Raw genomic sequence first — 24663 nt, 5'->3', positions numbered from 1 at the left:
AAGATTGAGCAGAACAGATTAAACAAGTATTTTATATTGAGTTCATCCAAAAAACCATCTATTCTAAATAAGAGCATTTGCCTGAACAATTAGAATAAGAAAAAATGTTTTAGAGAATATCCAACTTTTCCAGGACACTGAGGTACATTAATTTGTTGATGGGCAGTTGTCAGACATGATTGATTAACAGAGGCTAAGACATCAGCCACCAGCCTTATCTATAAAGGTCAATCAGCTACAAGGGGCTCATCTTTCCTCCAACAATTTTCTACTATCACCCTGCTACATGCTTTTGTTCAGGCTGTATCCTCAGTAAGTCATAGATAAATGAAAGAAGGTAGGGAATTGGAAAGTGGGCTGATCTTGGAGTCTGTAGACCTGAATTCTTTTTTTTTTTTAATTTAAAAACATTATTTATTTATTTGACAGAGAGATCACAAGTAGGCAGAGAGGCAGGCAGAGAGAGAAGGGGAAGCAGGCTCCCCACTGAGCAGAGAGCCAGATGTGGGGCTTGATCCCAGGACCCCAAGACCATGAATTGAGCGGAAGGCAGAGGCTTAACCCACTGAGCCACCCAGGTGCCCCTAGACCTGAGATCTAATATAAGCTCTAACACTAAATAAATGTATGGTTTTGGTCAAGTTATCTAACATATTTGTGTATTTATTTTCTGATCTATAATGACCAGAGATTTTCCTAAATTTCCTAAAGCTCATCAGTAGGTCCCAACATTGACCTCATTAATTTCAGTCTCTTTGACTTGATTGAAGATTTCTTTTTAGTTCTATTCCTACTTCTGATTTTCATTCAGGCAAAATTTTCACTTTCCTGAATTTCTTTCCTTACATGGCCAGTCTCTAATCCAAACAATATTTTTATTTACCCTTTCAGCCAATATTTATTTGTCCTTGTTATGTTTCTGGAGTGATTCTACATTTCTTTTTTCTTTTCTTTTCTTTTCTTTTTTTTTTTTTTTTTTTGAGAGGGAGGCGGGAGGAGGGTATGGGAGAGAGAGGAATCTTAAGCAGGCTCCATGTCTAGTGTAGTGCTTGATGCTGGGCTCTATCTCATAATGCTGAGATCATGACCTGAGCCAAAATTAAGAGTCAGATGCCTAATCGACTGAGCCACCAAGGCACCCCATGGAGTGATTCTAAATTATTGATTCATTGGGTTAAACAAGACAGATGTGGTCCATAACTGTATGGGGCTTGAAGCCAAGTTGAGGAGGATATATGAAACAAATAACAACTCACCTTTGTGGTAAGCATTACTAAGAAATAGTGTTCTTTGAGAACAAATAAAAAAAAGAAGATAGTTTAATTTCTACCATTAAGAGAATGTGCATACTATATTAATATTTACTTATTGAAATATACTTTATGATCCTTGAGATACTGTGGGTTCTGAGAAACAAACTGAGGGTTTTGGAGGGGAGGTGGGTGGGGAGTTGAGTGAGCCTTGTGGTGGCTATTATAGAGGGCATGTATTACATGGAGCACTGGGTGTGGTACATAAACAGTGAATTCTGGAACACTGAAAAGAAATAAAAAAGAAAAAAATTAAAAAATATATTTTATGATATGGAAGTTTGATGATTCCTTTTGGTTAACAGTATTTTGTTTTCTTATTCATTCATTAATTATTTCTTGTGTAGACCGCTATTTTGGGCAAGCAGAATAAAGAGAAGTAAACTTAACATTTACTGAATACTTAATATAGCCATATGGCTAAGATACATTAATTACTTTAGTAGTTACAGTTTCATAAATAAATAAACCTAGGCTCAAGACTTTAAGTAACTTGACCAAGATCAACCTATAAGTGGTTGAACATTTGTATAAATTTTGGAAATAAAAATCCCAAACCCATATTCTTTCTACTAAACTATGCTGTTTCTGTGATTAATTCTTTTTTAGAGATTTTCATAAATTTATTTGCACTACATTATGATACATTTCATAGTTTCAAGCTTCTAACATCAGGTGTTAAGTATCCTAAGGCAATGTTGTTCAATTTACCTGTGTTGAAGTTTAAACTTTATTTTTTTTTCTTTTAAAAAATATTTATTTATTTAAGTAATCTCTATACCCAATCTAACCCAAATGGCTTTAGGAGATTTTGGAGATTGTACTTTGCATGCCATTTTTTTTTTCTTTTTGGTAGAACATCATCATTTTATTAGATATGTTCCTCCCTTTCCTTGGAATATTTTATTTTGAAAATATTTCAAACATACTACAAAGATGAAGGAATTTTATGGTGATTACCTGCCACCCATACTTAGGTTCTACTATTAATGTTTTACTCACTGAAGAAGACATTCTTTTCAATAAACAGTGCTGGATCTTGGATATTCACATGCAAAAGAATGAAACTAGGTCTTTATCCTATAGCATTCAGAAATTAACTTGAAATGGATTTAAATAAATAGCTGATTTTATTTTTATGTACATTTTCTTCCTGTGTTGCTTAGATCAGCACCTGAAAATGCCAAAAACATATGGACTCATCAGTATGTGCTGGAGGTCAATCCTGGGAGGACTGGAAAAGGAAATCTTTGAGCAGGTTTTGAAGGGTAAATGAGGCATGACTCTCTCCTGCCTCCAGGATTTGTCTGATTTCCTTCTGCCAGAAGCATTTTACATGTCACTGTGTCCCCATGCTGGCTCTGCCTCACCCATTAGGCCTTAGCTAATTTGACCATCAACATGAACAATGGTCCACCTTGTTATTCTCCCCAATGTCTTTTTTTTTTCTTAATGAGAAAGAGATTCAAGTAAATTCTCCTGTCTATTCAGCAATTCCTTGTGAAATTCTTCTTTCTGATATACCTCTTTGAATCTCATTATATTTGGACAGTACCAGATGTTCCAAATTTATTTGGCTTTTTATACTATCAAAACTCCCATTTGCTTAGATACCTAAATTTCAGTCAGCTGCTATTCCCAAAAAATGATCAGAAAAAATAATTTACATGGGATTTGAAAGACTTGTCATCTAAATAAATTTTCCTAGGCACCATTCCTTGTGTTAGGAAGGCTACTTGGCAACTCATTTACTATCATATGTAACTACAGTAATAGTGGCCAAAAGGATGTTTGATTTTGTGGCATGCTCAGGTAATATCTGACTTCCAAATTTCATATACTTTTTCCATGGAGGATATTAACATAATAGTATTTTTTTAAGATTTTATTAATTTATTTGACAAAGATCACAAGTAGGCAGAGAGGCAGGCAGAGAGAGGAGGAAGCAGCCTCCCTGCCGAGCAGAGAGCCCAGTGTAGGGCTTGATCCCAGGACCCTGGGATCATGACCCGAGCCAAAAGCAGAGGCTTTAAACCACTGAGCCACCTAGGCACCCCTTAATGTATAGTATTAATTTGAATTCTATCACTTTCTTTAGGTATCAGGAGCATGAACCTACCAAATGAGCCAGTGGATGGAGCCAATCACCCTGGGGTGTCTGAGTTTATGTTCCTGGGACTCTCCAATTCCTGGGAGATCCAGCTTCTTCTTTTTTGCTTTTCTTGTCTCTTATATATGTCTAGGATGATGGGAGATCTTCTAGTAGGGTAAGGGTAAACCTTCTAGTAGTAGAAGTCATTGTGACTTCTGACCCTTATACCCCACCATGTATCTTCTGTTAGCCAATCTCTCCATCACTGATCTGACATTTTTCTTCACTGCAGCAGCCGAGATGCTTTGTGATCTTTACAGGAAGCAGAAAGTCCTCTGCTTTGGGGGCTATCTAGCTCAGATCTTCTTTTGCCATGCAGTTAGAGGCAATGAGATGTATTTCTCATTGCCATGGCCTTTGACAGATATATGGCCATATGAAAACCTCACCATTACCTGGCCATCATGAGCCATGAACGTGCATTTTGATTTTTGTGGTTGCCTGGACAATGGTCTCATTCACATATTGGCCCAACCGGCTTTTGTGGTAAGCTTGTCCCTCTGTAGCTCAATGTATTAGATACCTTTTACTGTAACATACCTTGGCTGATCTACTTTGGCTGTGCAGATACTTATAAACTGGTGTTCATGGTTCCTTCTATAGTGGGTTCATTTTCTTGGCTGCTTTCTTCTTGCTTATCCTCTCTTGTATCTTTGTCCTAGCCACTCTTCAGGAACACTCTTCAGGAAGTTCATTCAAAGCTCCTTTTACTCTGTCAGCTCATATTATTGTGGTGATTTTAGTCTCTGGTCCGCTGGTTTTTTTCCATATGTGGTTCTCTCCTTCAACATACCTGGATTAGTTTATAGTCAGATTTGATGCAGTTTTAACTCCTTTTCTAAATCCAGTCATATATACACCTGCACATTCAGGAACAGAGAGATGAAGATGGTAAAGAAGCGAGTGTTTGGTCAACTTATGGATTTTAGAAAAAATGATCACAAAATGGCTTTATTGAAACACAACATTTCCAAGAGACTATCGATTAATTTTCTCTTCCTAAAAGCCAATCCTCTATAAGAAAGGACCATCTTTCTGAGGTCTTATTTTGTTCTTTTGTTTGGAACATATTCCTCTTTTCATTTCTCTTGGCTCTCTGTTGGTTTCTATACATTAAATAAATAATTCCTCTTCCAGTCTTGAAGGAGGGGCCTCATGCAGGAGAGAGAACTTATTGTTCATTCCCACCCTATCTCTCACTGTTGTCTCTCAAACCTTTGTGATTGTCCAAGCAGTCCTATATATATATAGTCCTATATATATATAAGATTCGGCATGCAGGGTATTTTATAGGGATCACTAGCTGTGGCAGAGAAAGGGAATAGGTGGATTAGGCAGAGTGAGAAGTCAAACTATAATGCAGACATGAGAAAGCCTTATCTAGTCTGGGTTAGGGCTATACTGCAGAAGGCTAAGATGAGTGCAGACATCCTTCCATCCCCATAGCAATCAGTCTTTGGATGAGGACATGCTCTGAAAACAATCCTTTGGGAGCTGATGGCTGGGACAACATGTCTTTCTTCTTTTTAAAAAAGATTTATTTAAGGAGACAAGATGGCGGGGAAGTAGGAGGAGGTGCCCTTTCAACCTGTTCCCTAAAGTGAGCAGATTACCTTCCAAAGAACTCTGATCACCCATGAAATCAACCTGAGATCAGAATTATACACGTCTGGATCTCTACAGGAGCAGAAGACGCCAGTGGGCAGGTAAAGCAGAGTGGGAACGTCGGACTGATATAAGAAGATAAACAAAAGGAAGAGGGAGCCACCAGAGGCGACCCATTGGAAAGTAATATCCCAATACGAGAGTGCCCTGAGTCTGGGAATGAGCATTAACTTGGAGTCTGGTAGAAAGCATTCCAAAAGAGCAAAGGATCATGGCAGGGGGAATTGTGGGAATCGGGGTGGCTAGGGACAGGGGTTTAAGTCCCCAGACCCAGGATAGCCACCCCTGGTGCAGAGCCAGAGAGAGTGCGGCGGAGAAGCCAGGTCTTGGTCCCTGAGAGACCAGCCCGCCTGAGAGCACGTTGGGTCCAGCTCCCATGAAGGGCTGGGAGCCTCGCCAGCTGGCAGAAGCACAGCATTTTTGCAGTCCCCATGCAAGTGCCCTGCCATGCTATCAGAGTCCGAGTCGCGCCCCGAGCCCTCCCGTGAGAGAAGTGCCCACAAGCGCCAGCCCAGTGCTCTAGGACCGGGAAAGACCAGGCACTCCCAGCCCAGGCCAGTGGGAAAATCTCAGTGTTCCATCACTGCTTGGAACCTCTCTGGCAGTCTGGAGCTGCCCAGACAGCCACCGCTGCTGCCATGGTTTTGGGTACAAGCAGAAGATCTTGCATCCACAGGAAGCTCCACTCAGAACCTGCTCTGCCAGTGGCCAAGGGGGGATTTATATGGGCTCTGCAACACCCACAGAAGAGCAGACTGAGGCTTCTCTCTGACAGGGAGGTCAGGGTGCAGTTTGCTTTCCTCTAAACCTACAAAAACCATCAAAAGCGGTCAAGGCGAGAGGGAAAAAAAAAAAAAAAGGTGAACAAACATAAAAACCTCCAGAGAACAAAAGCCTGAAAAAACCGGTTTCCTCAGAGCCCACCCCCTTGAGGGGGACTGGAGGACTTAACTCAGGGAACATCATTGACTGAAAATCCACGTGGCAGGCCCCTCCCCCAGAAAACCAACCAGGAAAGAAAAAAAAAAAAGACTACAAGAAAACCACCACCACTACTTCATAGGACAACTTTTATTTTTAATTTGTACCCACTATTCTGGCTCATTTTTTTATATAGATAATTTTTTAAACTATTTACCATCACAGCAAGCTGTCCAGTACATCAAATTCCATAATAACCCTTTAACCTGAACTTTTTGATACATACACCTGTGTTTTTCTTTTGCATTTCTATTTTTAAATTTTTTTTTTAAATTTTAGTTTAGTTTAGTCTAGTTTATTCCTTTTTTATTTTTATTTTCTAATATTCATATAGAGTTAAACTTCAAAGTAATCCCCTTTCCCCAGTCAATGCTACCCCTATAGGTAAACCAATTTTTAATCCCCCTTTATCTTAGGAAAGTTGAGTCCGTTAACAAAGATATCAAGATACATCCAGGAAGAATCAAAACAAACTTCCTCGCCCACACTGAAAATTTATAACCACTCTCCCATCTTTTTCTCCCACCAGTGTTTCTGTGTTTTTGTGTTTGTCCTGATAGTATATAGATCTTATACTTGGGGTTCCTTTTAATGAGGTTCTTCCTTTATTTGCATATATATATATATATATATATATATATATATATATATATATATAATTTTATTTCTCTTGTCATATACTTTTATCAGTCTTTTTGTCTGTTTTTGTTTGTATACTTCATAAATCTTACCTTGGGGCCCATTTGGGCTGAAGCTTCTATCTTCCCTTTCTTTCCTGTGTGTGTCTCTCTCTCTTTTTGTCTTTTTCTTTTCTTTTTTCTCTCATTTGGGTGGGGAATCCTGATTGCTCAGAAGCGTTCCAGGGTGCACCTTGACTGCACCACGGTCGATATATCCAGCTACATCCGTTCAGCCATCTCTCCGGGTCTCTTCCGATTCCATACAAATTTTTGGATTATTTGCTCCCCCAAAGATACAGATGTAGTGAAAAGAAGGGCCATCTGTACCCCAATGTTTATAGCAACAATGGCCACGGTCGCCAAACTGTGGAAAGAACCAAGATGCCCTTCGACAGACGAATGGATAAGGAAGATGTGGTCCATATACACGATGGAATATTATGCCTCCATCAGAAAGGATGAATACCCAACTTTTGTAGCAACATGGACGGGACTGGAAGAGATTATGCTGAGTGAAATAAGTCAAGCAGAGAGAGTCAATTATCATATGGTTTCACTTATTTGTGGAGCCTAACAAATCACATGGAGGACAAGGGGAGATGGAGAAGAGAAGGGAGTTGAGGGAAATTGGAAGGGGAGGTGAACCATGAGAGACTATGGACACTGAAAAACAACCTGAGGGTTTTGAAGGGGCGGGAGGTGGGAGGTTGGCGAACCAGGTGGCGGGTATTGGGGAGGGCACGGATTGCATGGAGTACTGGGTGTGGTGCAAAAACAATGAATACTGTTACACTGAAAAGAAATAAAAATAAATAAATAAAAATTTTCTTTCCTTCTTTCCAGCTTCAGTATTTTCTGTAACGTTATCTTCTATATCACTATTCATTCCTCTAATTCTTCCATCCTTGTTGTGAATACATCCAGTCTATTTTGCATCTCAATTCTAGCATTCTTTATTCCAGTCTAACTAGTTTTCTGTAGCCAGGTTCTTTCAAGCCCAGCTAGTATTCTTATGATTGTTGTTTTAAATTTATATTCATATATATTGCTTGTATCTGTTTTGAATAAATCCTTGGCTGTGATTTCTTCTTGATCTTTCTTTTGGACCGAATTACTCCATTTTGCATTATGTCTAGGTTTCTGCCTTTTGTATGCTATGAAAGCCTGTTATGTTTCCCTTCCTGAAAGTAATAGTATATTAAGAAGGAGTCATACACCGTCCAGGGCTTAGCACTTCAGAAAGTGTTTCTGGTGTACGCTGTGTGCAGTCTACTGTTGTGTTTTGTCTGCTTTTTCCCACAGGTCTGCAGAGTTCCTCCTTGCTTTCAGTGGTGAGTGTTTGAACCTTTAACTAGGTGTGCTTTGACGTGTTTGTGAAGATAAGCCTGATTAAAAAAGAAAAAAAAATAAAACCCTGATCTACGAAAAGAGAAAAGGAAAAGGAACAAGAAAGCAAGCAAACCAAAAAGTGTAAGCCAGATTCCAAAGAAAGGAGAAAAGGAAACAAGCCAACAAATGAACAAAAAAACTGCAACCTTGATACTGGGGGAAAAAAAAAATAAAAACTAAATATAAAACCTCCCAAAACCCCCCAAGACCTTGTCCTGTTTCCACCAGAACTAAAACTGATGCTTTTGACCACTCTGTGATCAGTTGCCCTGATGCATGTGGAGGGCAGTGTTGGTCTTCTGAGGGAGAGGCCCGTTGCACCAGCTCACAGACATTTCCGAATAAAGATGCCCTGGGGCACTTGAGTGGGTCACTTAGTTGAGCATCCAAATCTAGATTTTGGGTCAGGTCATGATCTCAGGATCATAAGATCCAGTCACGAGTCAGGCTCTGTGCTCAGCATGGAGTCTGCTTGTCTCTCTTCCTCTGCAACTCCCCCTACTCTCTTTCTCTCTATCTCTATCTTTAAAATAAAGAAATAACATCATTAAAAAAAAAAGATGCTCCTTCCAGAAACAGGGTGGCGGAGTTTGATGTAAGCTGCTCTAGCCACCCCTGGAGGGGCTGTGTTTCTCTTTGAAGTCCTAGGTGCTGCTTTGATGGGGGTTAGGGATGGGAGGTGGGTGGGTTGTGAGGGGTGAGGGGGAAGATTGAGTTACCCTGACCTCTCTTTCTGGGGAAGGGAATCCTGACCACCACTATTCAAGAGGCCCTCACAGAAAAGTGACCAATGTCTTTGTCTATGTCCCAGGCTTTTGTCAGATCTTAGTCCTCCACAGCACCATGGCTTTACTCTCTCTCAAGTCACATTTCAGAACTGTGCCTCTGTCACCTTCTCTACCTCCAATTGTACAATCAGATTGTTTTCTTAATCCTCAGGTTGGTTTCCTAGTTGTTTAAAATGATTTGATGTTGATTTAGCTGTGTTTAACAGACAAGGCAAGGCCAGGGTCCCTTACTACTCTGCCATCTTAACTCCTCCCCCACTGATTAGATTGGATTTATAAGTATTAAGGGACCTCTTTGTCATTAAGGGAAATATATTGTAATAAAGCAATAAAGGGGATACTGATAGTCCTTACCATGTAGTAGTAAAACAGTTACACAATTATCACCTGTAGATACTTGCAATTGAGTGTTCATAGATGTGAGGTTTGGATGATCACAAAATTCTTGTCCTAGACTAATTTAGTAAAAAATAGGGAGTGTGATGGGTTTGGTTGCTTTTTATAAGTATGCTGGAGATCTTTGGGAAAGAAATAGATGAGTTTGAGACTTTAAATTCTTATCTTGGGTCCAATTAGGGGACAAGAAATCATCTATTATTGCCCTAAAAGAAACTTTTATCTATTGTAGCTGCAGGGTCATGGCTTTTAGGGAGGTAAAAAAAATCCTAATATATGAATTGCTGACTCAGAAGGTAAATTGAATTTACAATCTCATACTGTCTCTTAATGTGATGCGATTGGATGCGAAGGGGTAAAACATTGAAAATCAAGATGGGGAATATTGGTAGAGTCCAATAAAACTAGAAACCTTGACTTCCTAAGTTTTCTTGATTATCCTAACTGGTGGAAGCATCTTTTTTCCTCTTTCTGAAGAGATTTGTCTGCGCTCTCTGAAAACTAGAATGACCTCTCCTGAGTTGGTTGCCATAGGATTACAGATAATCCTCAGTACCTGCCCCTACCTCTTCACATTATTTCTAGTCCTATAAGCAGGCTGAAGTCCAAGAAAGCTCCAGTGAGTCAGGGACAAAGTAGAATTCATGACAAGATACAATACACACCAAAGAACTAAGATTTTATATATTTATATCAACAGAAATCTGAACATATATATTGGAAGTGGGTCCTAAAGGTGTTGGGACTAGAAGGGAAGAAGTTTAATGTTGAATTGGACCACAATTAATATTACTATACTAAACAATGATTTTATATTCAGTATATTAATTTGGATGACTTGGAGTGACTATAACGGTTTGCTTTATTTAGTTGACTGCAAACATAGACCCAAAGCTAGAATACATTGAATGAAATTGATCTGCCAGAACCTCCTTAGTTTATGCTGTTAGAAGAAGTTATTCAAAGGCTGAGGGACATTGAAGTGCTGCAATTGTTGATAAAACTTTCCCCTTCTCATTATTTTTATTATTTGCTCTCATTGTTATTCAAGAGTATTCTTTTGACTTCATGGCCATTTTTTTTCCTTTTTTTTTTTTTTTTTAAGCAGAGGAGTGAAATGGTAATTTACAGAAAGAGATGTGACCCCCCAGGTGACTCATTAACTGCTTCTCCCTGTAGTTACTCTGGGAAAACCAGCATGTTTCTAGGAGACAGTTCCCATGGCAGACTGATTTCTGGCTGGCAATACCAAGACTCTGAGTTGAACTTGGTCACTACCCAAATACAATTAGTGCTGGTAATTAACTGCTTTTATGATGGCAGTATTTTGTATAACTCTTTGCACAGGGGAGAATTATGCAGCAGACAAAAACTTTCTGAGTTGTTCCGACTCCCTGATGGTATAGTTGCTTTATGCCCTCAGGCGGAGGAGCACAGTTTCTCCTGCTCATTGTATTTCAGTATTAAAAATACATATACACTGATGAGAATAGCCTCAATAAATGGTAATTGAATGTAGGTTATTAGGCAAGGGTAATTATAGATTGGAGGTTTTGTGCTGCCACTGTTACCATGCTTTGACTTTGATTTATTTTAATTGCAAAATAAAAATACAAGAAATGCATAAAACAAACTTATAGCTTAATCAAAATTTTGAAAATAATTATTACCCAAGACAAGATATTAAACTGTGTCATGTATCCCATCCCAGAAATCTTCTCTGTGACTCATCCAAATTACAACTCCCTTCCCCCTCAAAAGTAACCATGACTCTGTTTTAGTGAAGACTTCCTTGCATTTTTTCATAGCTTTAGTTCTAGTTATGCATCTCAAGACACTATAGTTTGTGTTGCCCATTTTTTAAATTTGAAATGTCTTTCAAATCTCTTGATGTAGACTTCCCTCCAACCTTTTTCTATTCCTTATAACTTATTTCTTGAGAAACTTGGGCCTTTGACACTTGATTTCTCACTCTCAATTTTGCTGACTGCAAGTACTCATTGCATTTCAGCATTTCCATTGATCTTTGTACCATCACAGTGGCAGTTGGAGCCAGAGATCTGACCAAACACATATATGGAAAACTAAGAAAAAACAGGATAAAAACTGAAAACAAAACTAAAAGACATGCAAGTTGGTGCAACCACTCTGGAAAACAGTGTGGAGGTTCCTCAAAAAACTGAAAAATAGAGCTACCCTATTACCCTAGGGATTACCCTAGGGATTGCACTACTGGGTATATATCCTAAAGATACAAAGGTGGTGCTCCGAAGGGGCACGTGCACCTCAATGTTTATAGCAGCAATGTCCACAATAGCCAAAGTATGGAAAGAACCTAGATGTTCATCAACAGATGAATGGATAAAGAAGATGTGGTATACATACACAATGGAATACTATGCAGCCATCAAAAGAAATGAAATCTTGCCATTTGCGATGATGTGGATGGAACTAGAGGGTATTATGCTTAGTGAAATAAGTCAATCAGAGAAAGACAACTATCATGATCTCCCTGATATGAGGAAGTGGAGATGCAATGTGGGGGGGGGGGCTGGGGGTTAGGAAAAGAAAAAATGAAAGAAGATGGGATTGGGAGGGAGACAAACCATAAAAGACTCAATCTCAAAAAACAGACTGAGGGTTGCTGGAGGGAGGGGTGACAGGAGAGTGTGGTGGGGATATGGACATTGGGGAGTGTATGTGCTATGAGAGTGCTGTGAAATGTGTAAACCTGGTGATTCACAGACCTGTACCCCTGGGGATAAAAATACATTATATGTTTATTAAAAAATAAATAAATAAATTTATAAAAAAAAAACTAAACTAAAAAGATACTTTGGGTGTTTGGTGGTTTGTTGTCTGCTGGGGCACTCCTAAACTCATAGGCTACATAAAAATCTGCATTAATGGGGACACGTGGGTGGCTCAGTCAGTTAAGCTTCCACCTTCTGCTCAGATCATGATCCTAGGGTCTTGGAATTGAGCCCTGAGTTGGGCTCCCTGCTAAGCGGGGAGCCTGCTTCTCCCTCTGCCCCTCCCCCTACTCATGCTCTCTCTCTCTCTCCCGTTCACTCAAATATGAAAATAAAATCTTAAAAAACCCACAAAACCTAAATGTTCATAGCAGCAATGTCCACGGTAGAGAAACTGTGGAAGGAGCCGAGATGCTCTTTAGCAGATGAATGGGTAAAGAGGATGTGCCATATATATACAATGGAATATTACTCAGCCATCAGAAAGGATAAATACCCACCATTCGCATTAACATGGATGGAACTGGAGGAGGTTATGCTAAGTGAAGTAAGCCAAGCAAAGAAAGACAATTATCACATGGTTTTATTCATATGTGGAACACAAGGAATAACATGGAGGACCATAGAAGAAGGGAGGGAAAACTGAAGGGGGAAAAAAAATTAGAGAGGGAGACAGTTCACAAGGAACTCTGGACTCCAAGAAACAAATTGAGGGTTTTAGAAGGGAGGGGATGGGGGGAATAGGGAATTAGAATGATGGATATTAATGAGGGCATGTGTTCTGATGAATACCCGGTGTTTATGCAACTAATGAATCATTGAACACTACATCAAAAATGAATAAGGTGCTATATGTTGGCTAATTGAACATAAAAAAATCTACATTAGGGGCACCTGGGTGGCTCAGTGGGTTAAAGCCTCTGCCTTCAGCTCAGGTCATGGTCCCAGGGTCCTGGGATCGGGTGCCGCATTGGGCTCTCTGCTCGGCAGGGAGCCTGCTTCCTCCTCTCTCTCTGCCTGCCTCTCTGCATACTCGTGATCTCTGTCAAATAAATAAATAAAAATCTTTTTAAAAATCTACATTAATGTGCACTTCCTGCTTGCACCATCCTGGAAGTCAGCCAGGGGTGAAAATTTCAGGTCTTTTCAGACATTTTGTGAGCATGTGTCCTGTCCTGTACATGCATATGGCTTTTTGAAATGGATGGTTTTGAATACCTTCATTTTCCAGAGGAAATCTCCCCTTATTTTTCCTCTCGGATATCTAGAGATGTATAGTTTGCCTCAATTGTAATCTTTTGTCACAAATATTATGGGTTATTTATTTCTCGTACAACTAAAAATTTTTTTTTAATTGAAGTATAGTTGACACAGAATTAGTTTCAGGTGTACAATGTAGTGGTTTGATACCTCTATATATATTAGGTTATGTTCACCACGAGTGTAGCTACTATTAGTCATGATGCAAGGTTGTTATAGTCATTGACTATATTCTCTGTACCATACCTTTTACCCCTGTGAATTAATCATTTGCAAACCTGAATCTTTTGTTCCACTTTATCAATTTTTGCCCATTTCTCTCTCCACAACCACCAGTTTGTTCTGTTTATTTGTAGTCTGTTTCTGCTTTTTGTTTGTTTTGTTCTAGATTCTACATACACGTGAAATCATATGGTATTTGCCTTTTTCTGACATTTCACTTAACATAATAATCTAGATCTATCCATGATGTCACAAATGGCAAGGTCTCATTCATTTATAAGGCTGGGTACTATTTCATTTTATCTATCTACTTATCTATATATCTCACACTTCTTTATTTAAATACACACACACACACACACACACACACACACAATTCTTCATCCATTCATCTACCAATGGAAACTTGGGTTGCTTCCATATCTTCGCTATTGTAAATAATGCTGTGGTAAACATATCTTTTCAAGTTAGTCTTTTTTTCCCCTTTGGGTAAATACCCAGTAGTGGAAATACTGGATTATGAGGTATTTCTATTTTTTATTCAAAAAAAATTTTAAAGATTTTATTTATTGATTTGACAGATAGAGGTCACAAGTAGAGAGGCAGGCAGAGAAAGAGAGAGGGGGAAACAGGCTTCCCACCAAAGAGAGAGCCCAATGTGGGCTCAATCCCAGTACCCTGAGATCGTGACGTGAGCCAAAGGCAGAAGCTTTAAAACACTGAGCCACCCAGGTGCCCCAACTATTTTTTAGTTTTTGAGGAACCTCCATACTGATTTTCACAGTGGCTCTACCAGATTTACATTCTCACCAACAGTGCATGTGGGTTCCTTGTTCTCCACATCCTTGCCACACTTATTATTTCTTGTCTTTTAATCCTAGCCATTCTGATACATGTGATTTTGGTTTTGATTTGCATTTCCCTGATGATGAGTGATGTTGAGCATATCTGCATGTGTTTGTTGGCCTTTTGTATGTCTTCTTTGGAAACATATCCAGATATTCTGCCCATCTTTTAAATCAGATTACTTGTTTATGTTTGTTTGTTTTGTTTATCAGGTTTTTTTGGTGTTGAGTTGCAGAAATTCTTCATATATTTTGGATATTAACCCCTTAACTGATATATCATTTGGAAATATATTCTCCTGATTTAGTATGTTGCCTTTTGTTTTGTTGATGGTTTCCTTCACTGTGCAAAAACTTTTTGTTGTAGTGTAGTTCCATAGTTTGTTTTTGCCTTTGTTTCCCTTGTCTGAGGAGACATATCTAGAAAAATGTTGCTATGACCAATGTGAAATAAATTACTGCTTGTGTTTTTTTTAATTTTATTTTTTATAAACATATATTTTTATCCCCAGGGGTACAGGTCTGTGAATCGCCAGGTTTACACACTTCACAGCACTCACCATAGCACATACCCTCCCCAGTGTCCATAATCCCTACCCCCCCCTCCCAACCCCCCTTCCCCCATCAACCCTCAGTTTGTTTTGTGAGATTAAGAGTCACTTATGGTTTGTCTCCCTCCCAATTCCATCTTGTTTCATTTACTCTTCTCCTACCCCCTTAACCCCCCATGATGCATCTCCTCTCCCTCATATCAGGGAGATCATATGATAGTTGTCTTTCTCCGATTGACTTATTTCGCTAAGCATGATACCCTCTAGTTCCATCCATGTCGTCGCAAATGGCAAGATTTCATTTCTTTTGATGACTGCATAGTATTCCACTGTGTATATATACCACATCTTCTTTATCCATTCGTCTGTTGATGGACATCTAGGTTCTTTCCATAGTTTGGCTATTGTAGACATTACTGCTATAAACATTCGGGTGCACGTGCCCCTTCGGATCACTACGTTTGTATCTTTAGGGTAAATACTCAGCACTGCAATTGCTGGGTCATAGGGTAGTTCTATTTTCAACATTTTGAGGAACCTCCATGCTGTTGTCCAGAGTGGTTGCACCAGCTTGCATTCCCACCAACAGTGTAGGAGGGTTCCCCTTTCTCTGCATCCTCGCCAGCATCTGTCATTTCCTGACTTGTTAATTTGAGCCATTCTGACTGGTGTGAGGTGATTACTCATTGTGGTTTTGATTTGTATTTCCCTGATGCCGAGTGATGTGGAGCACTTTTTCATGCGTCTGTTGGCCATCTGGATGTCTTCTTTGCAGAAATGTCTGTTTATATCCTCTGCCCATTTCTGGATTGGATTATTTGTTCTTTGGGTGTTGAGTTTGCTAAGTTCTTTATAGATTTTGGACACTAGCCCTCTATCTGATATGTCGTTTGCAAATATCTTCTCCCATTCTGTCAGTTGTCTTTTGGTTTGGTTAACTGTTTCCTTGGCTGTGCAAAAGCTTTTGATCTTGATAAAATCCCAATAGTTCATTTTTGCCCTTGCTTCCCTTGCCTTTGGCGATGTTCCTAGGAAGATGTTGCTGTGGCTGAGGTCGAAGAGGTTGCTGCCCGTGTTCTCCTCAAGGATTTTGATGGATTCCTTTCTCACATTGAGATCCTTCATCCATTTTGAGTCTATTTTCGTGTGTGGTGTAAGGAAATGATCCAATTTCATTTTTCTGCATGTGGCTGTCCAATTTTCCCAACACCATTTATTGAAGAGGCTGTCTTTTTTCCATTGGACATTCTTTCCTGCTTTGTCGAAGACGAGTTGACCATAGAGTTGAGGGTCTATTTCTGGGCTCTCTATTCTGTTCCATTGATCTATGTGTCTGTTTTTGTGCCAGTACCATGCTGTCTTGAGGATGACAGCTTTGTAATAGAGCTTGAAGTCCGGAATTGTGATGCCACCAACTTTGGCTTTCTTTTTCAATATTCCTTTGGCTATTCGAGGTCTTTTCTGGTTGCATATAAATTTTAGGATTATTTGTTCCATTTCTTTGAAAAAAATGGATGGTACTTTGATAGGAATTGCATTAAATGTGTAGATTGCTTTAGGTAGCATAGACATTTTCACTATATTTATTCTTCCAATCCAGGAGCATGGAACATTTTTCCATTTCTTTGAGTCTTCCTCAATTTCTTTCATGAGTACTTTATAGTTTTCTGAGTATAGATTCTTAGTCTCTTTGGTTAGGTTTATTCCTAGGTATCTTATAGTTTTGGGTGCAATTGTAAATGGGATGGACTCCTTAATTTCTCTTTCTTCTGTCTTGTTGTTGGTGTAGAGAAATGCAACTGATTTCTGTGCATTGATTTTATATCCTGACACTTTACTGAATTCCTGTACAAGTTCTAGCAGTTTTGGAGTGGAGTCTTTTGGGTTTTCCACATATAGTATCATATCATCTGCAAAGAGGGATAGTTTGACTTCTTCTTTGCTGATATGGATGCCTTTAATTTCCTTTTGTTGTCTGATTGCTGAGGCTAGGACTTCTAGTACTATGTTGAATAGCAGTGGTGATAACGGACATCCCTGCCATGTTCCTGACCTTAGCAGAAAAGCTTTCAGTTTTTCTCCATTGAGAATGATATTTGCCGTGGGTTTTTCATAGATGGCTTTGATAATATTGAGGTATGTGCCCTCTATCCCTACACTTTGAAGAGTTTGATCAGGAAGGGATGCTGTACTTTGTCAAATGCTTTTTCAGCATCTATGGAGAGTATCATATGGTTCTTGTTCTTTCTTTTATTGATGTGTTGTATCACATTGATTGATTTGTGGATGTTGAACCAGCCTTGCAGCCCTGGAATAAATCCCACTTGGTCGTGGTGAATAATCCTTTTAATGTACTGTTGAATCCTATTGGCTAGTATTTTGGCGAGAATATTTGCATCTGTGTTCATCAAGGATATTGATTGTAGTTCTCTTTTTTGATGGGATCCTTGTCTGGTTTTGGGATCAAGGTGATGCTGGCCTCATAAAATGAGTTTGGAAGTTTTCCTTCCATTTCTATTTTTTGGAACAGTTTCAGGAGAATAGGAATTAGTTCTTCTTTAAATGTTTGGTAGAATTCCCCTGGGAAGCCATCTGGCCCTGGGCTTTTGTTTGTTTGGAGATTTTTGATGACTGTTTCAATCTCCTTACTGCTTATGGGTCTGTTGAGGCTTTCTATTTCTTCCTGGTTCAGTTGTGGTAGTTTATATGTCTCTAGGAATGCATCCATTTCTTCCAGATTGTCAGAATTGTTGGTGTAGAGTTGCTCATAGTATGTTCTTATAATTGTCTGTATTTCTTTGGTTTTCATTGTGATCTCTCCTCTTTCATTCATGATTTTATTTATTTGGGTCCTCTCTCTTTTCTTTTTGATAAGTCTGGCCAGGGGTTTATAAATCTTATTAATTCTTTCAAAGAACCGGCTCCTAGTTTCATTGATTTGTTCTATTGTTTTTTTGGTTTCTATTTCATTGATTTCTGCTCTGATCTTTATGATTTCTCTTCTCCTGCTGGGTTTAGGGTTTCTTTCTTGTTCTTTCTCCAGCTCCTTTAGGTGTAGGGTTAGGTTGTGTACCTGAGACCTTTCTTATTTCTTGAGAAAGGCTTGTACCGCTATATATTTTCCTCTCAGGACTGCCTTTGTTGTGTCCCACAGATTTTGAACCGTTGTGTTTTCATTATCATATGTTTCCATGAATTCTTTCCATTCTTCTTTAATTTCATGGTTGACCCATTCATTCTTTAGAAGGATGCTGTTTAGTCTCCATGTATTTGGGTTCTTTCCAAATTTCCTCTTGTGATTGAGTTCTAGCTTCAGAGCAATGTGGTCTGAAAATATGCAGGGAATGATCCCAATCTTTTGATAACGGTTGAGACCTGATTTTGGACCAAGAATGTGATCTATTCTGGAGAATGTTCCATGTGCACTAGAGAAGAATGTGTATTCTGTTGCTTTGGGATGAAATGTTCTGAATATATCTGTGATGTCCATCTGGTCCAGTTTGTCATTTAAGGCCTTTATTTCCTTGTTGATCTTTTGCTTGGATGATCTGTCCATTTCAGGGAGGGGAGTGTTAAAGTCCCCTACTATTATTGTATTATTGTCGATATGTTTCTTTGATTTTGTTATTAATTGGTTTATATAGTTGGCTGCTCCCACGTTAGGGGCATAGATATTTAAAATTGTTAGATCTTCCTGTTGGATAGTTCCTTTGAGTATGATATAGTGTCCTTCCTCATCTCTTATTGTAGTCTTTGGCTTAAAATCTAATTGATCTGATATAAGGATTGCCACTCCTGCTTTCTTCTGATGTCCATTAGCATGGTAAATTCTTTTCCACCCCCTCACTTTAAACCTGGAGGTGTCTTCAGGTTTAAGATGAGTTTCTTGTAGGCAACATATAGATGGGTTTTGTTTTTTTATCCATTCTGATACCCTGTGTCTTTTGATTGGGGCATTTAGCCCATTAACATTCAGGTTAAGTATTGAGAGATATGAATTTAGTGCCATTGTATTGCCTAATGGTGACTGTTACTGTATATTGTCTCTGTTTCTTTCTGATCTACTTCTTTTAGGGTCTCTCTTTGCTTAGAGGACCCCTTTCAATATTTCCTGTAGAGCTGGTTTGGTATTTGCAAATTCTTTCAGTTTTTGTTTGTCCTGGAAGCTTTTAATCTCTCCTTCTATTTTCAATGATAGCCTAGCTGGATATAGTATTCTTGGCTGCATGTTTTTCTTGTTTAGTACTCTGAATATATCATGCCAGCTCTTCTGGCCTGCCAGGGCTCTGTGGATAAGTCTGCTGCCAATCTAATATTTTTACTATTGTACTTTACAGACCTCTTTTCCTGGGCTGCTTTCAGGATCTTCTCTTTGTCACTAAGACTTGTCAATTTTACTATTAGGTGACGAGGTGTGGACCTATTCTTATTGATCTTGAGGGGGGTTCTCTGAACCTCCTGGATTTTGATGCTTGTTCCCTTTGCCATATTGGGGAAATTCTCTCCAATAATTCTCTCCAATATACCTTCTGCTCCCCTCTCCGTTTCCTCTTCTTCTGGAATCCCAATTATTCTAATGTTGTTTCGTCATATGGTGTCACTTATCTCTCGAATTCTCCCCTTGTGGTCCAGTAGCTGTTTGTCCCTCTTTTGCTCAGTTTCTTTATTCTCTGTCATTTGGTCTTGTCTATCGCTAATTCTTTCTTCTGCCTCATTTATCCTAGCAGTGAGAGCCTCCATTTTTTATTGCACCTCATTAATAGCTTTTTTTATTTCAACTTGGTTAGAATTTTGTTCTTTTATTTCTCCAGAAAGGGCTTTTATATCTCCCGAGAGGGTTGCTTTAATATCTTCCATGCCTTTTTCAAGCCTGGCTAGAACCTTGAGAATCGTCATTCTGAACTCTATATCTGACATATTACCAATGTCTGTATTGATTAGGTCCCTAGCCTTTGGTACTGCTTCTTGTTCTTTTTTTTGTTGTGAATTTTTCCGCCTTGTCATTTTGTCCAGATAAGAGTATATGAAGGAGCAAGTAAAATACTAAAAGGGTGGCAACAACCCGAGGAAAATATGCTTTAACCAAATCAGAAGAGATCCCAAATCGTGAGGGGGGAGAAAGGGGATAAAAAGGGGTTCAGAAGAGAAAAAAAAAGAAAAAAAAAGAAACTATTAAAAAAAGAAAGCCGATAAAAAATATAAAAAGGAAAAAAAATATATATTAGATAAACTATTTAAAAAACGTTAAAAAAAGAAAAGGGTAAAAGTTAAAAAAATTTAGCAGAAGAAGAGAAAAAAAATTGAAAAAGAGAAAAAAAAATTAAATGAACTGCAAGGCTAAAGAATCATGGGCAGAAAGCCATGAGTTCCATGCTTTGCTTTCTTCTCCTCTGGAATTCAGCCGTTCTCCTTGGTATTGAAACTGCACTCCTTGGTAGGTGAACTTCGTCCTGGCTGGGTTTCTCATTGATCTTCTGGGGGAGGGGCCTGTTGTAGTGATTCTCAAGCGTCTTTGCCCCAGGCGTAGTTGTACTGCCCTTACCTGGGGCCGGGCTGTGTAATCCGCTCGGGTTTGCTGGATTTGCTTTCGGGAGCTTTTGTTCCCTGAGCGCTTTCCATAGAGTTCCGGAGGACGGGAGTGAAGATGGCGGCCTCCCGGTCTCCGGCCCGGAGGAGCCGAGAGCCCGGGGCCCCACTCCTCAGTGCACCCTCAGAGAACAGCGCCCAGCGACTCCTGTCACCCTTGCCTCCGGCCGCGCTCCGAGCTGACCGAGCCTGCGACCGGTTCAAGGTAACCCCGAGTTTAGAGCTCACTCCTCGGCTCTGTCTCTGTAGCCGGCTTCCCTGTTCTAATAGCAGTAAGCTCTGCGACACTCAGATACCCCCGATCCTTCTGTGACCCTGTGGGACCTGAGGCCGCGCTGACCCAGCCTGGGCTTCACCCCAGTTAAGCTTCTGGAGCGATGTCCCTCAGTGGAATAGACTTTTAAAAGTCCTGATTTTGTGCTCCGTTGCTCCGCCGCTCGCCGGGAGCCGGCCCCTCCCCCCGCGGTCTATCTTCCCGTCGCTTTGGATTCACTTCTCCGCCAGTCCTACCTTGCAGAAAGTGGTTGATTTTCTGTTTCTGGAATTGCTGTTCTTCTTCTCTTCAATCTCCCGTTGGATTTATAGGTGTTTGCAATAAGCTATTTAGCTGATCTTCCGTTACCTGATGTAGTCTCAGCTGCTACTTCTCCGCCATCTTGACTCCTCCCCTGACTGCTTGTGTTTTCTTTGAGGAGTTTTATTGGGTCTTAATGCTTAGGTTTTTAATCCATTTTGAATTTATTTTGTGTATGTAAGAAAGTGGTCCAGTTTCATTCTTTTGTATGCAGCTGTCCAGTTTTCTTTAATTGTCTTTTCCCCCATTATATATTCTTGCTTCCTTTGTAACAAATTGACCACAGAAGTATGGATTTATTTCTGGGCTCTCCATTCTGTTGCACTGATCTATGTGTCTGATTTTGTGCCAGTACCACACTGATTACTACAATTTTGTTGTATATCTTGAGATGTAGAGTGGCGACACCTCCAGCTTTTGTGTGTGTGTATTTTTTTAAATTTATTTGAGAGAGATATATGGTGGAAGCACGAGCCGGGGAAAGGGAAGAGGGAGAGGGAGAAGCAGTTTCCCCACTGAGCAGAGAGCTGACTTGGGGCTCAATCCCAGGACCCTGGGATCATGACCTGATCTCAGGCAAATGCTTAACTGATTGAACAATCCAGGTACCCCTCCAACTTTGTTTTTCTTTCTCAAGTTTGCTTTGGCTCTACTCAGGGTCCTTTGTGGTTCCATTTAAATTTTAGGATAATTTGTTCCAATTCTGGAAGAATGTTGTTGGCATTTTGATAGGGATTACACTGAATCTGTAAATTACTTTGTGTAGTATGAACATTTTAACATTATTAATTCTTCCAATCCCTGGGCATGGAATAGTTTTTGATTTGTTTGTGTTGTCTTCTATCTCTTTCATCAGTGTTTTTTTTTTTTTTAATAGTTTTAATTGTGTAAGTCTTAATTTAATTTCTAGGCATTCTTTTTGGTAAGATCATAAATAAAATTGTTAATTTCTCCTTCTGTTACTTTGTTATTAGTGTATAGAAATGCAACAGACTTCTGTATATTAATTTTTGTATCCTGCAACTTTTCTGAATTCATTTATTAGTCCTAGAACTTTTTTTGGTGGAGTATATAGTGGATGGTTTATGTGTGATATCTTGTCATCTGCAAATACTGACAGTTTAACTTCTTCCTTACCAATATGGATATTTTAAAATTCTTTTTCTTAACTAATTGTGGTTGGTAGAACTTATAGTACTATGTTGAATGAAATTGGTGAGAATGGATATCATTGTCTTTTTCCTGATATTGGAGGGAAGCTTTCATCATTGAATATGATGTTAGCTGTGGATTTTTCATATAGAGCCTTTATTATGTTGAAGTATGTTTTCTCTAAACCCGTATCATTTAGAGTTTTTATTATGCACAAATGTTGTATTTTGTCAAATGCTTTCTCTGCAGCTATTGAGATGATTATATGATTTTTAGCCTTTGTTTTGTTAATGTGGTACATCTTTATTGATTTGTGAATATTGAACCATCCTTGCATCCCTGGAATAAATCCCATTTGATCATGGTGAGTGATCCTGTTGACATATTGTGTGTAGTTTGGTAATGTGTTTTTAAAACTTTTTATTTAAAATCAACTTAATTAACATATACTGTATCATTAGTTTCAGGGGTAGAATTTAGTGATTCATCAGTTGCTTATAACACATAATGCTCATTACATCAAGTGCCCTCTTTAATGCCTATCACCCAATTGCCCTGTTCCCTCACCCCTACCCCAAGGATCTTTGCATCTATGTTTATCAAGGATATTGGCCTGTAGCTTTCTTTTTTAGTAATATTTGTGCTTTTGGTATCATGGTAATGCTGGCCTTGTAGAATGTATTTGGAAGCTTTCCTTCATCTTCTATCTTGAGATAGATTGAGGAGAATAGGTATTAATGCTTCTTTAAATGTTTTGTAGAATTCACTTGTGAATCCATCTAGTTGTGGGCTTTTGTTGGGAGTTTTTTGACAACTGTTCAATTTCATTACTAGTAATTGGTCTGTGCAGATTTCCTGTTTCTTCCTCATTCAGCTTTCTCACTTTCTTGCTTTTCTTTCTTTTTCTTCTCTTCTCTTCTCTTGTTATTCAGGTTTAGATGACTGTATGTTCCTAGGAACTTGTCCATTTCTTCTAGGTTGTCCAATCTGTTGGCATATAAATTTTTGTAGTATTCTCTTGTAATTCTTTGTTTAGCTGTGATGTTGGTTGCTACTTCTTTCCTTTTGTTTCTGATTTATTTGAGACCTTTCTCTTTTTCTGGATGAGTCTGACTAAAGGATTATCAATTTCGTTTGTCTTTTCAAAGAAGCAGTTCTTGGTTTCATTGATCTTTTCTATTTTTTAAATCTGTATGTCATTTATTTCTACTCTGATTTTTATTATTTTATTTCTATTCACCTGGGACTTGTTCTTCATCTAGTTCCTTTAGGTATCAGTTTAGAAGTTTTTTTTGGAGCTTCTTTTTATTTCTTGAAGGAGGCATGTATTGATATAAGTTTTCCTCTTAGAACTTCTTTTTCTACATCCCAGAGATTTTGTACTGTTGTGTTTTCATTTTCATTTGTCTCCACATATTTTTAGATTCCTTTTTAAATTCACTCATTGGCCCATTTGTTGTTTAGCATGTTGTTTAGCCTCCATGTGTTTGTGGGTTTTTTTCCTTGTGATTTCTTTCTAATTTCATATGATTGTGGTTGGAAAAGATGCATGATATGACTTAAATCTTTTTAATTCATTAAGTTTTATTTTGTGGCATAACATGTGATCTATCTGAGGAATGTTTCATGACACTTGAAATAAATGAATATTAAGTTGTTTTCTGATAGAATGCTTTTTAAAAAGATTTTATTATTTTAGAGAAAGAAAGAGAGAGTGCATGTGTGTGAGTGCCAGAGGGAGAGGGACAGTGAGAGAATATCAAATGCACCCGACGCTGAGCATAAAGCCCTACTTGGGGCCTGATCTCAGGGCCCTGAGATCATGATCTGGGCCAGAATCAAGTCGGATGCTTAATTGATTGAGCTACCAAAATGCCCCGTGGGTGGAATGTGTTGTATGTATCTTATAAGTCTATTTGTCCTAATGTGTCATTCCAAGACACTGTTTCATTATTGATTTTATGCCTGTGTGATCTTCCCATTGATGTAAATGGGATGTTAATGTCTTCTACTATTATTGTACTACTGTCAATTTCTTCTTTTACGTCTCTTAATATTTGCTTTATAGATTTAGGTACTCCAATGTGAGAGCATAGATATTCATAATTTTTTTTTAAAATTTGAGTATAATTGACACAAAGTGTTACATTAGTTTCAAGTATAAACCATAGTGATTTATTCTCTATAGGTTATGCTCTGCTAATCAGAAGTGTAGCTACCATCTATCACCATTGACTATATTCTCTCTGCTGTGCCTTATAGTCCCATGACTTATTCATAGGGACTTCACCTATTTTACCTATCCTCTTTTTCACCCCTTTACTCCCCATTAGCAACTGTCTGTCTGTCTCTGTATTTA

The sequence above is a fragment of the Lutra lutra genome, chromosome 7 (genome assembly GCF_902655055.1).
Source record: "Lutra lutra chromosome 7, mLutLut1.2, whole genome shotgun sequence".
In the NCBI taxonomy this organism is placed as follows: Eukaryota; Metazoa; Chordata; class Mammalia; order Carnivora; family Mustelidae; genus Lutra; species Lutra lutra.
This window is presented reverse-complemented; position numbering follows the sequence as displayed.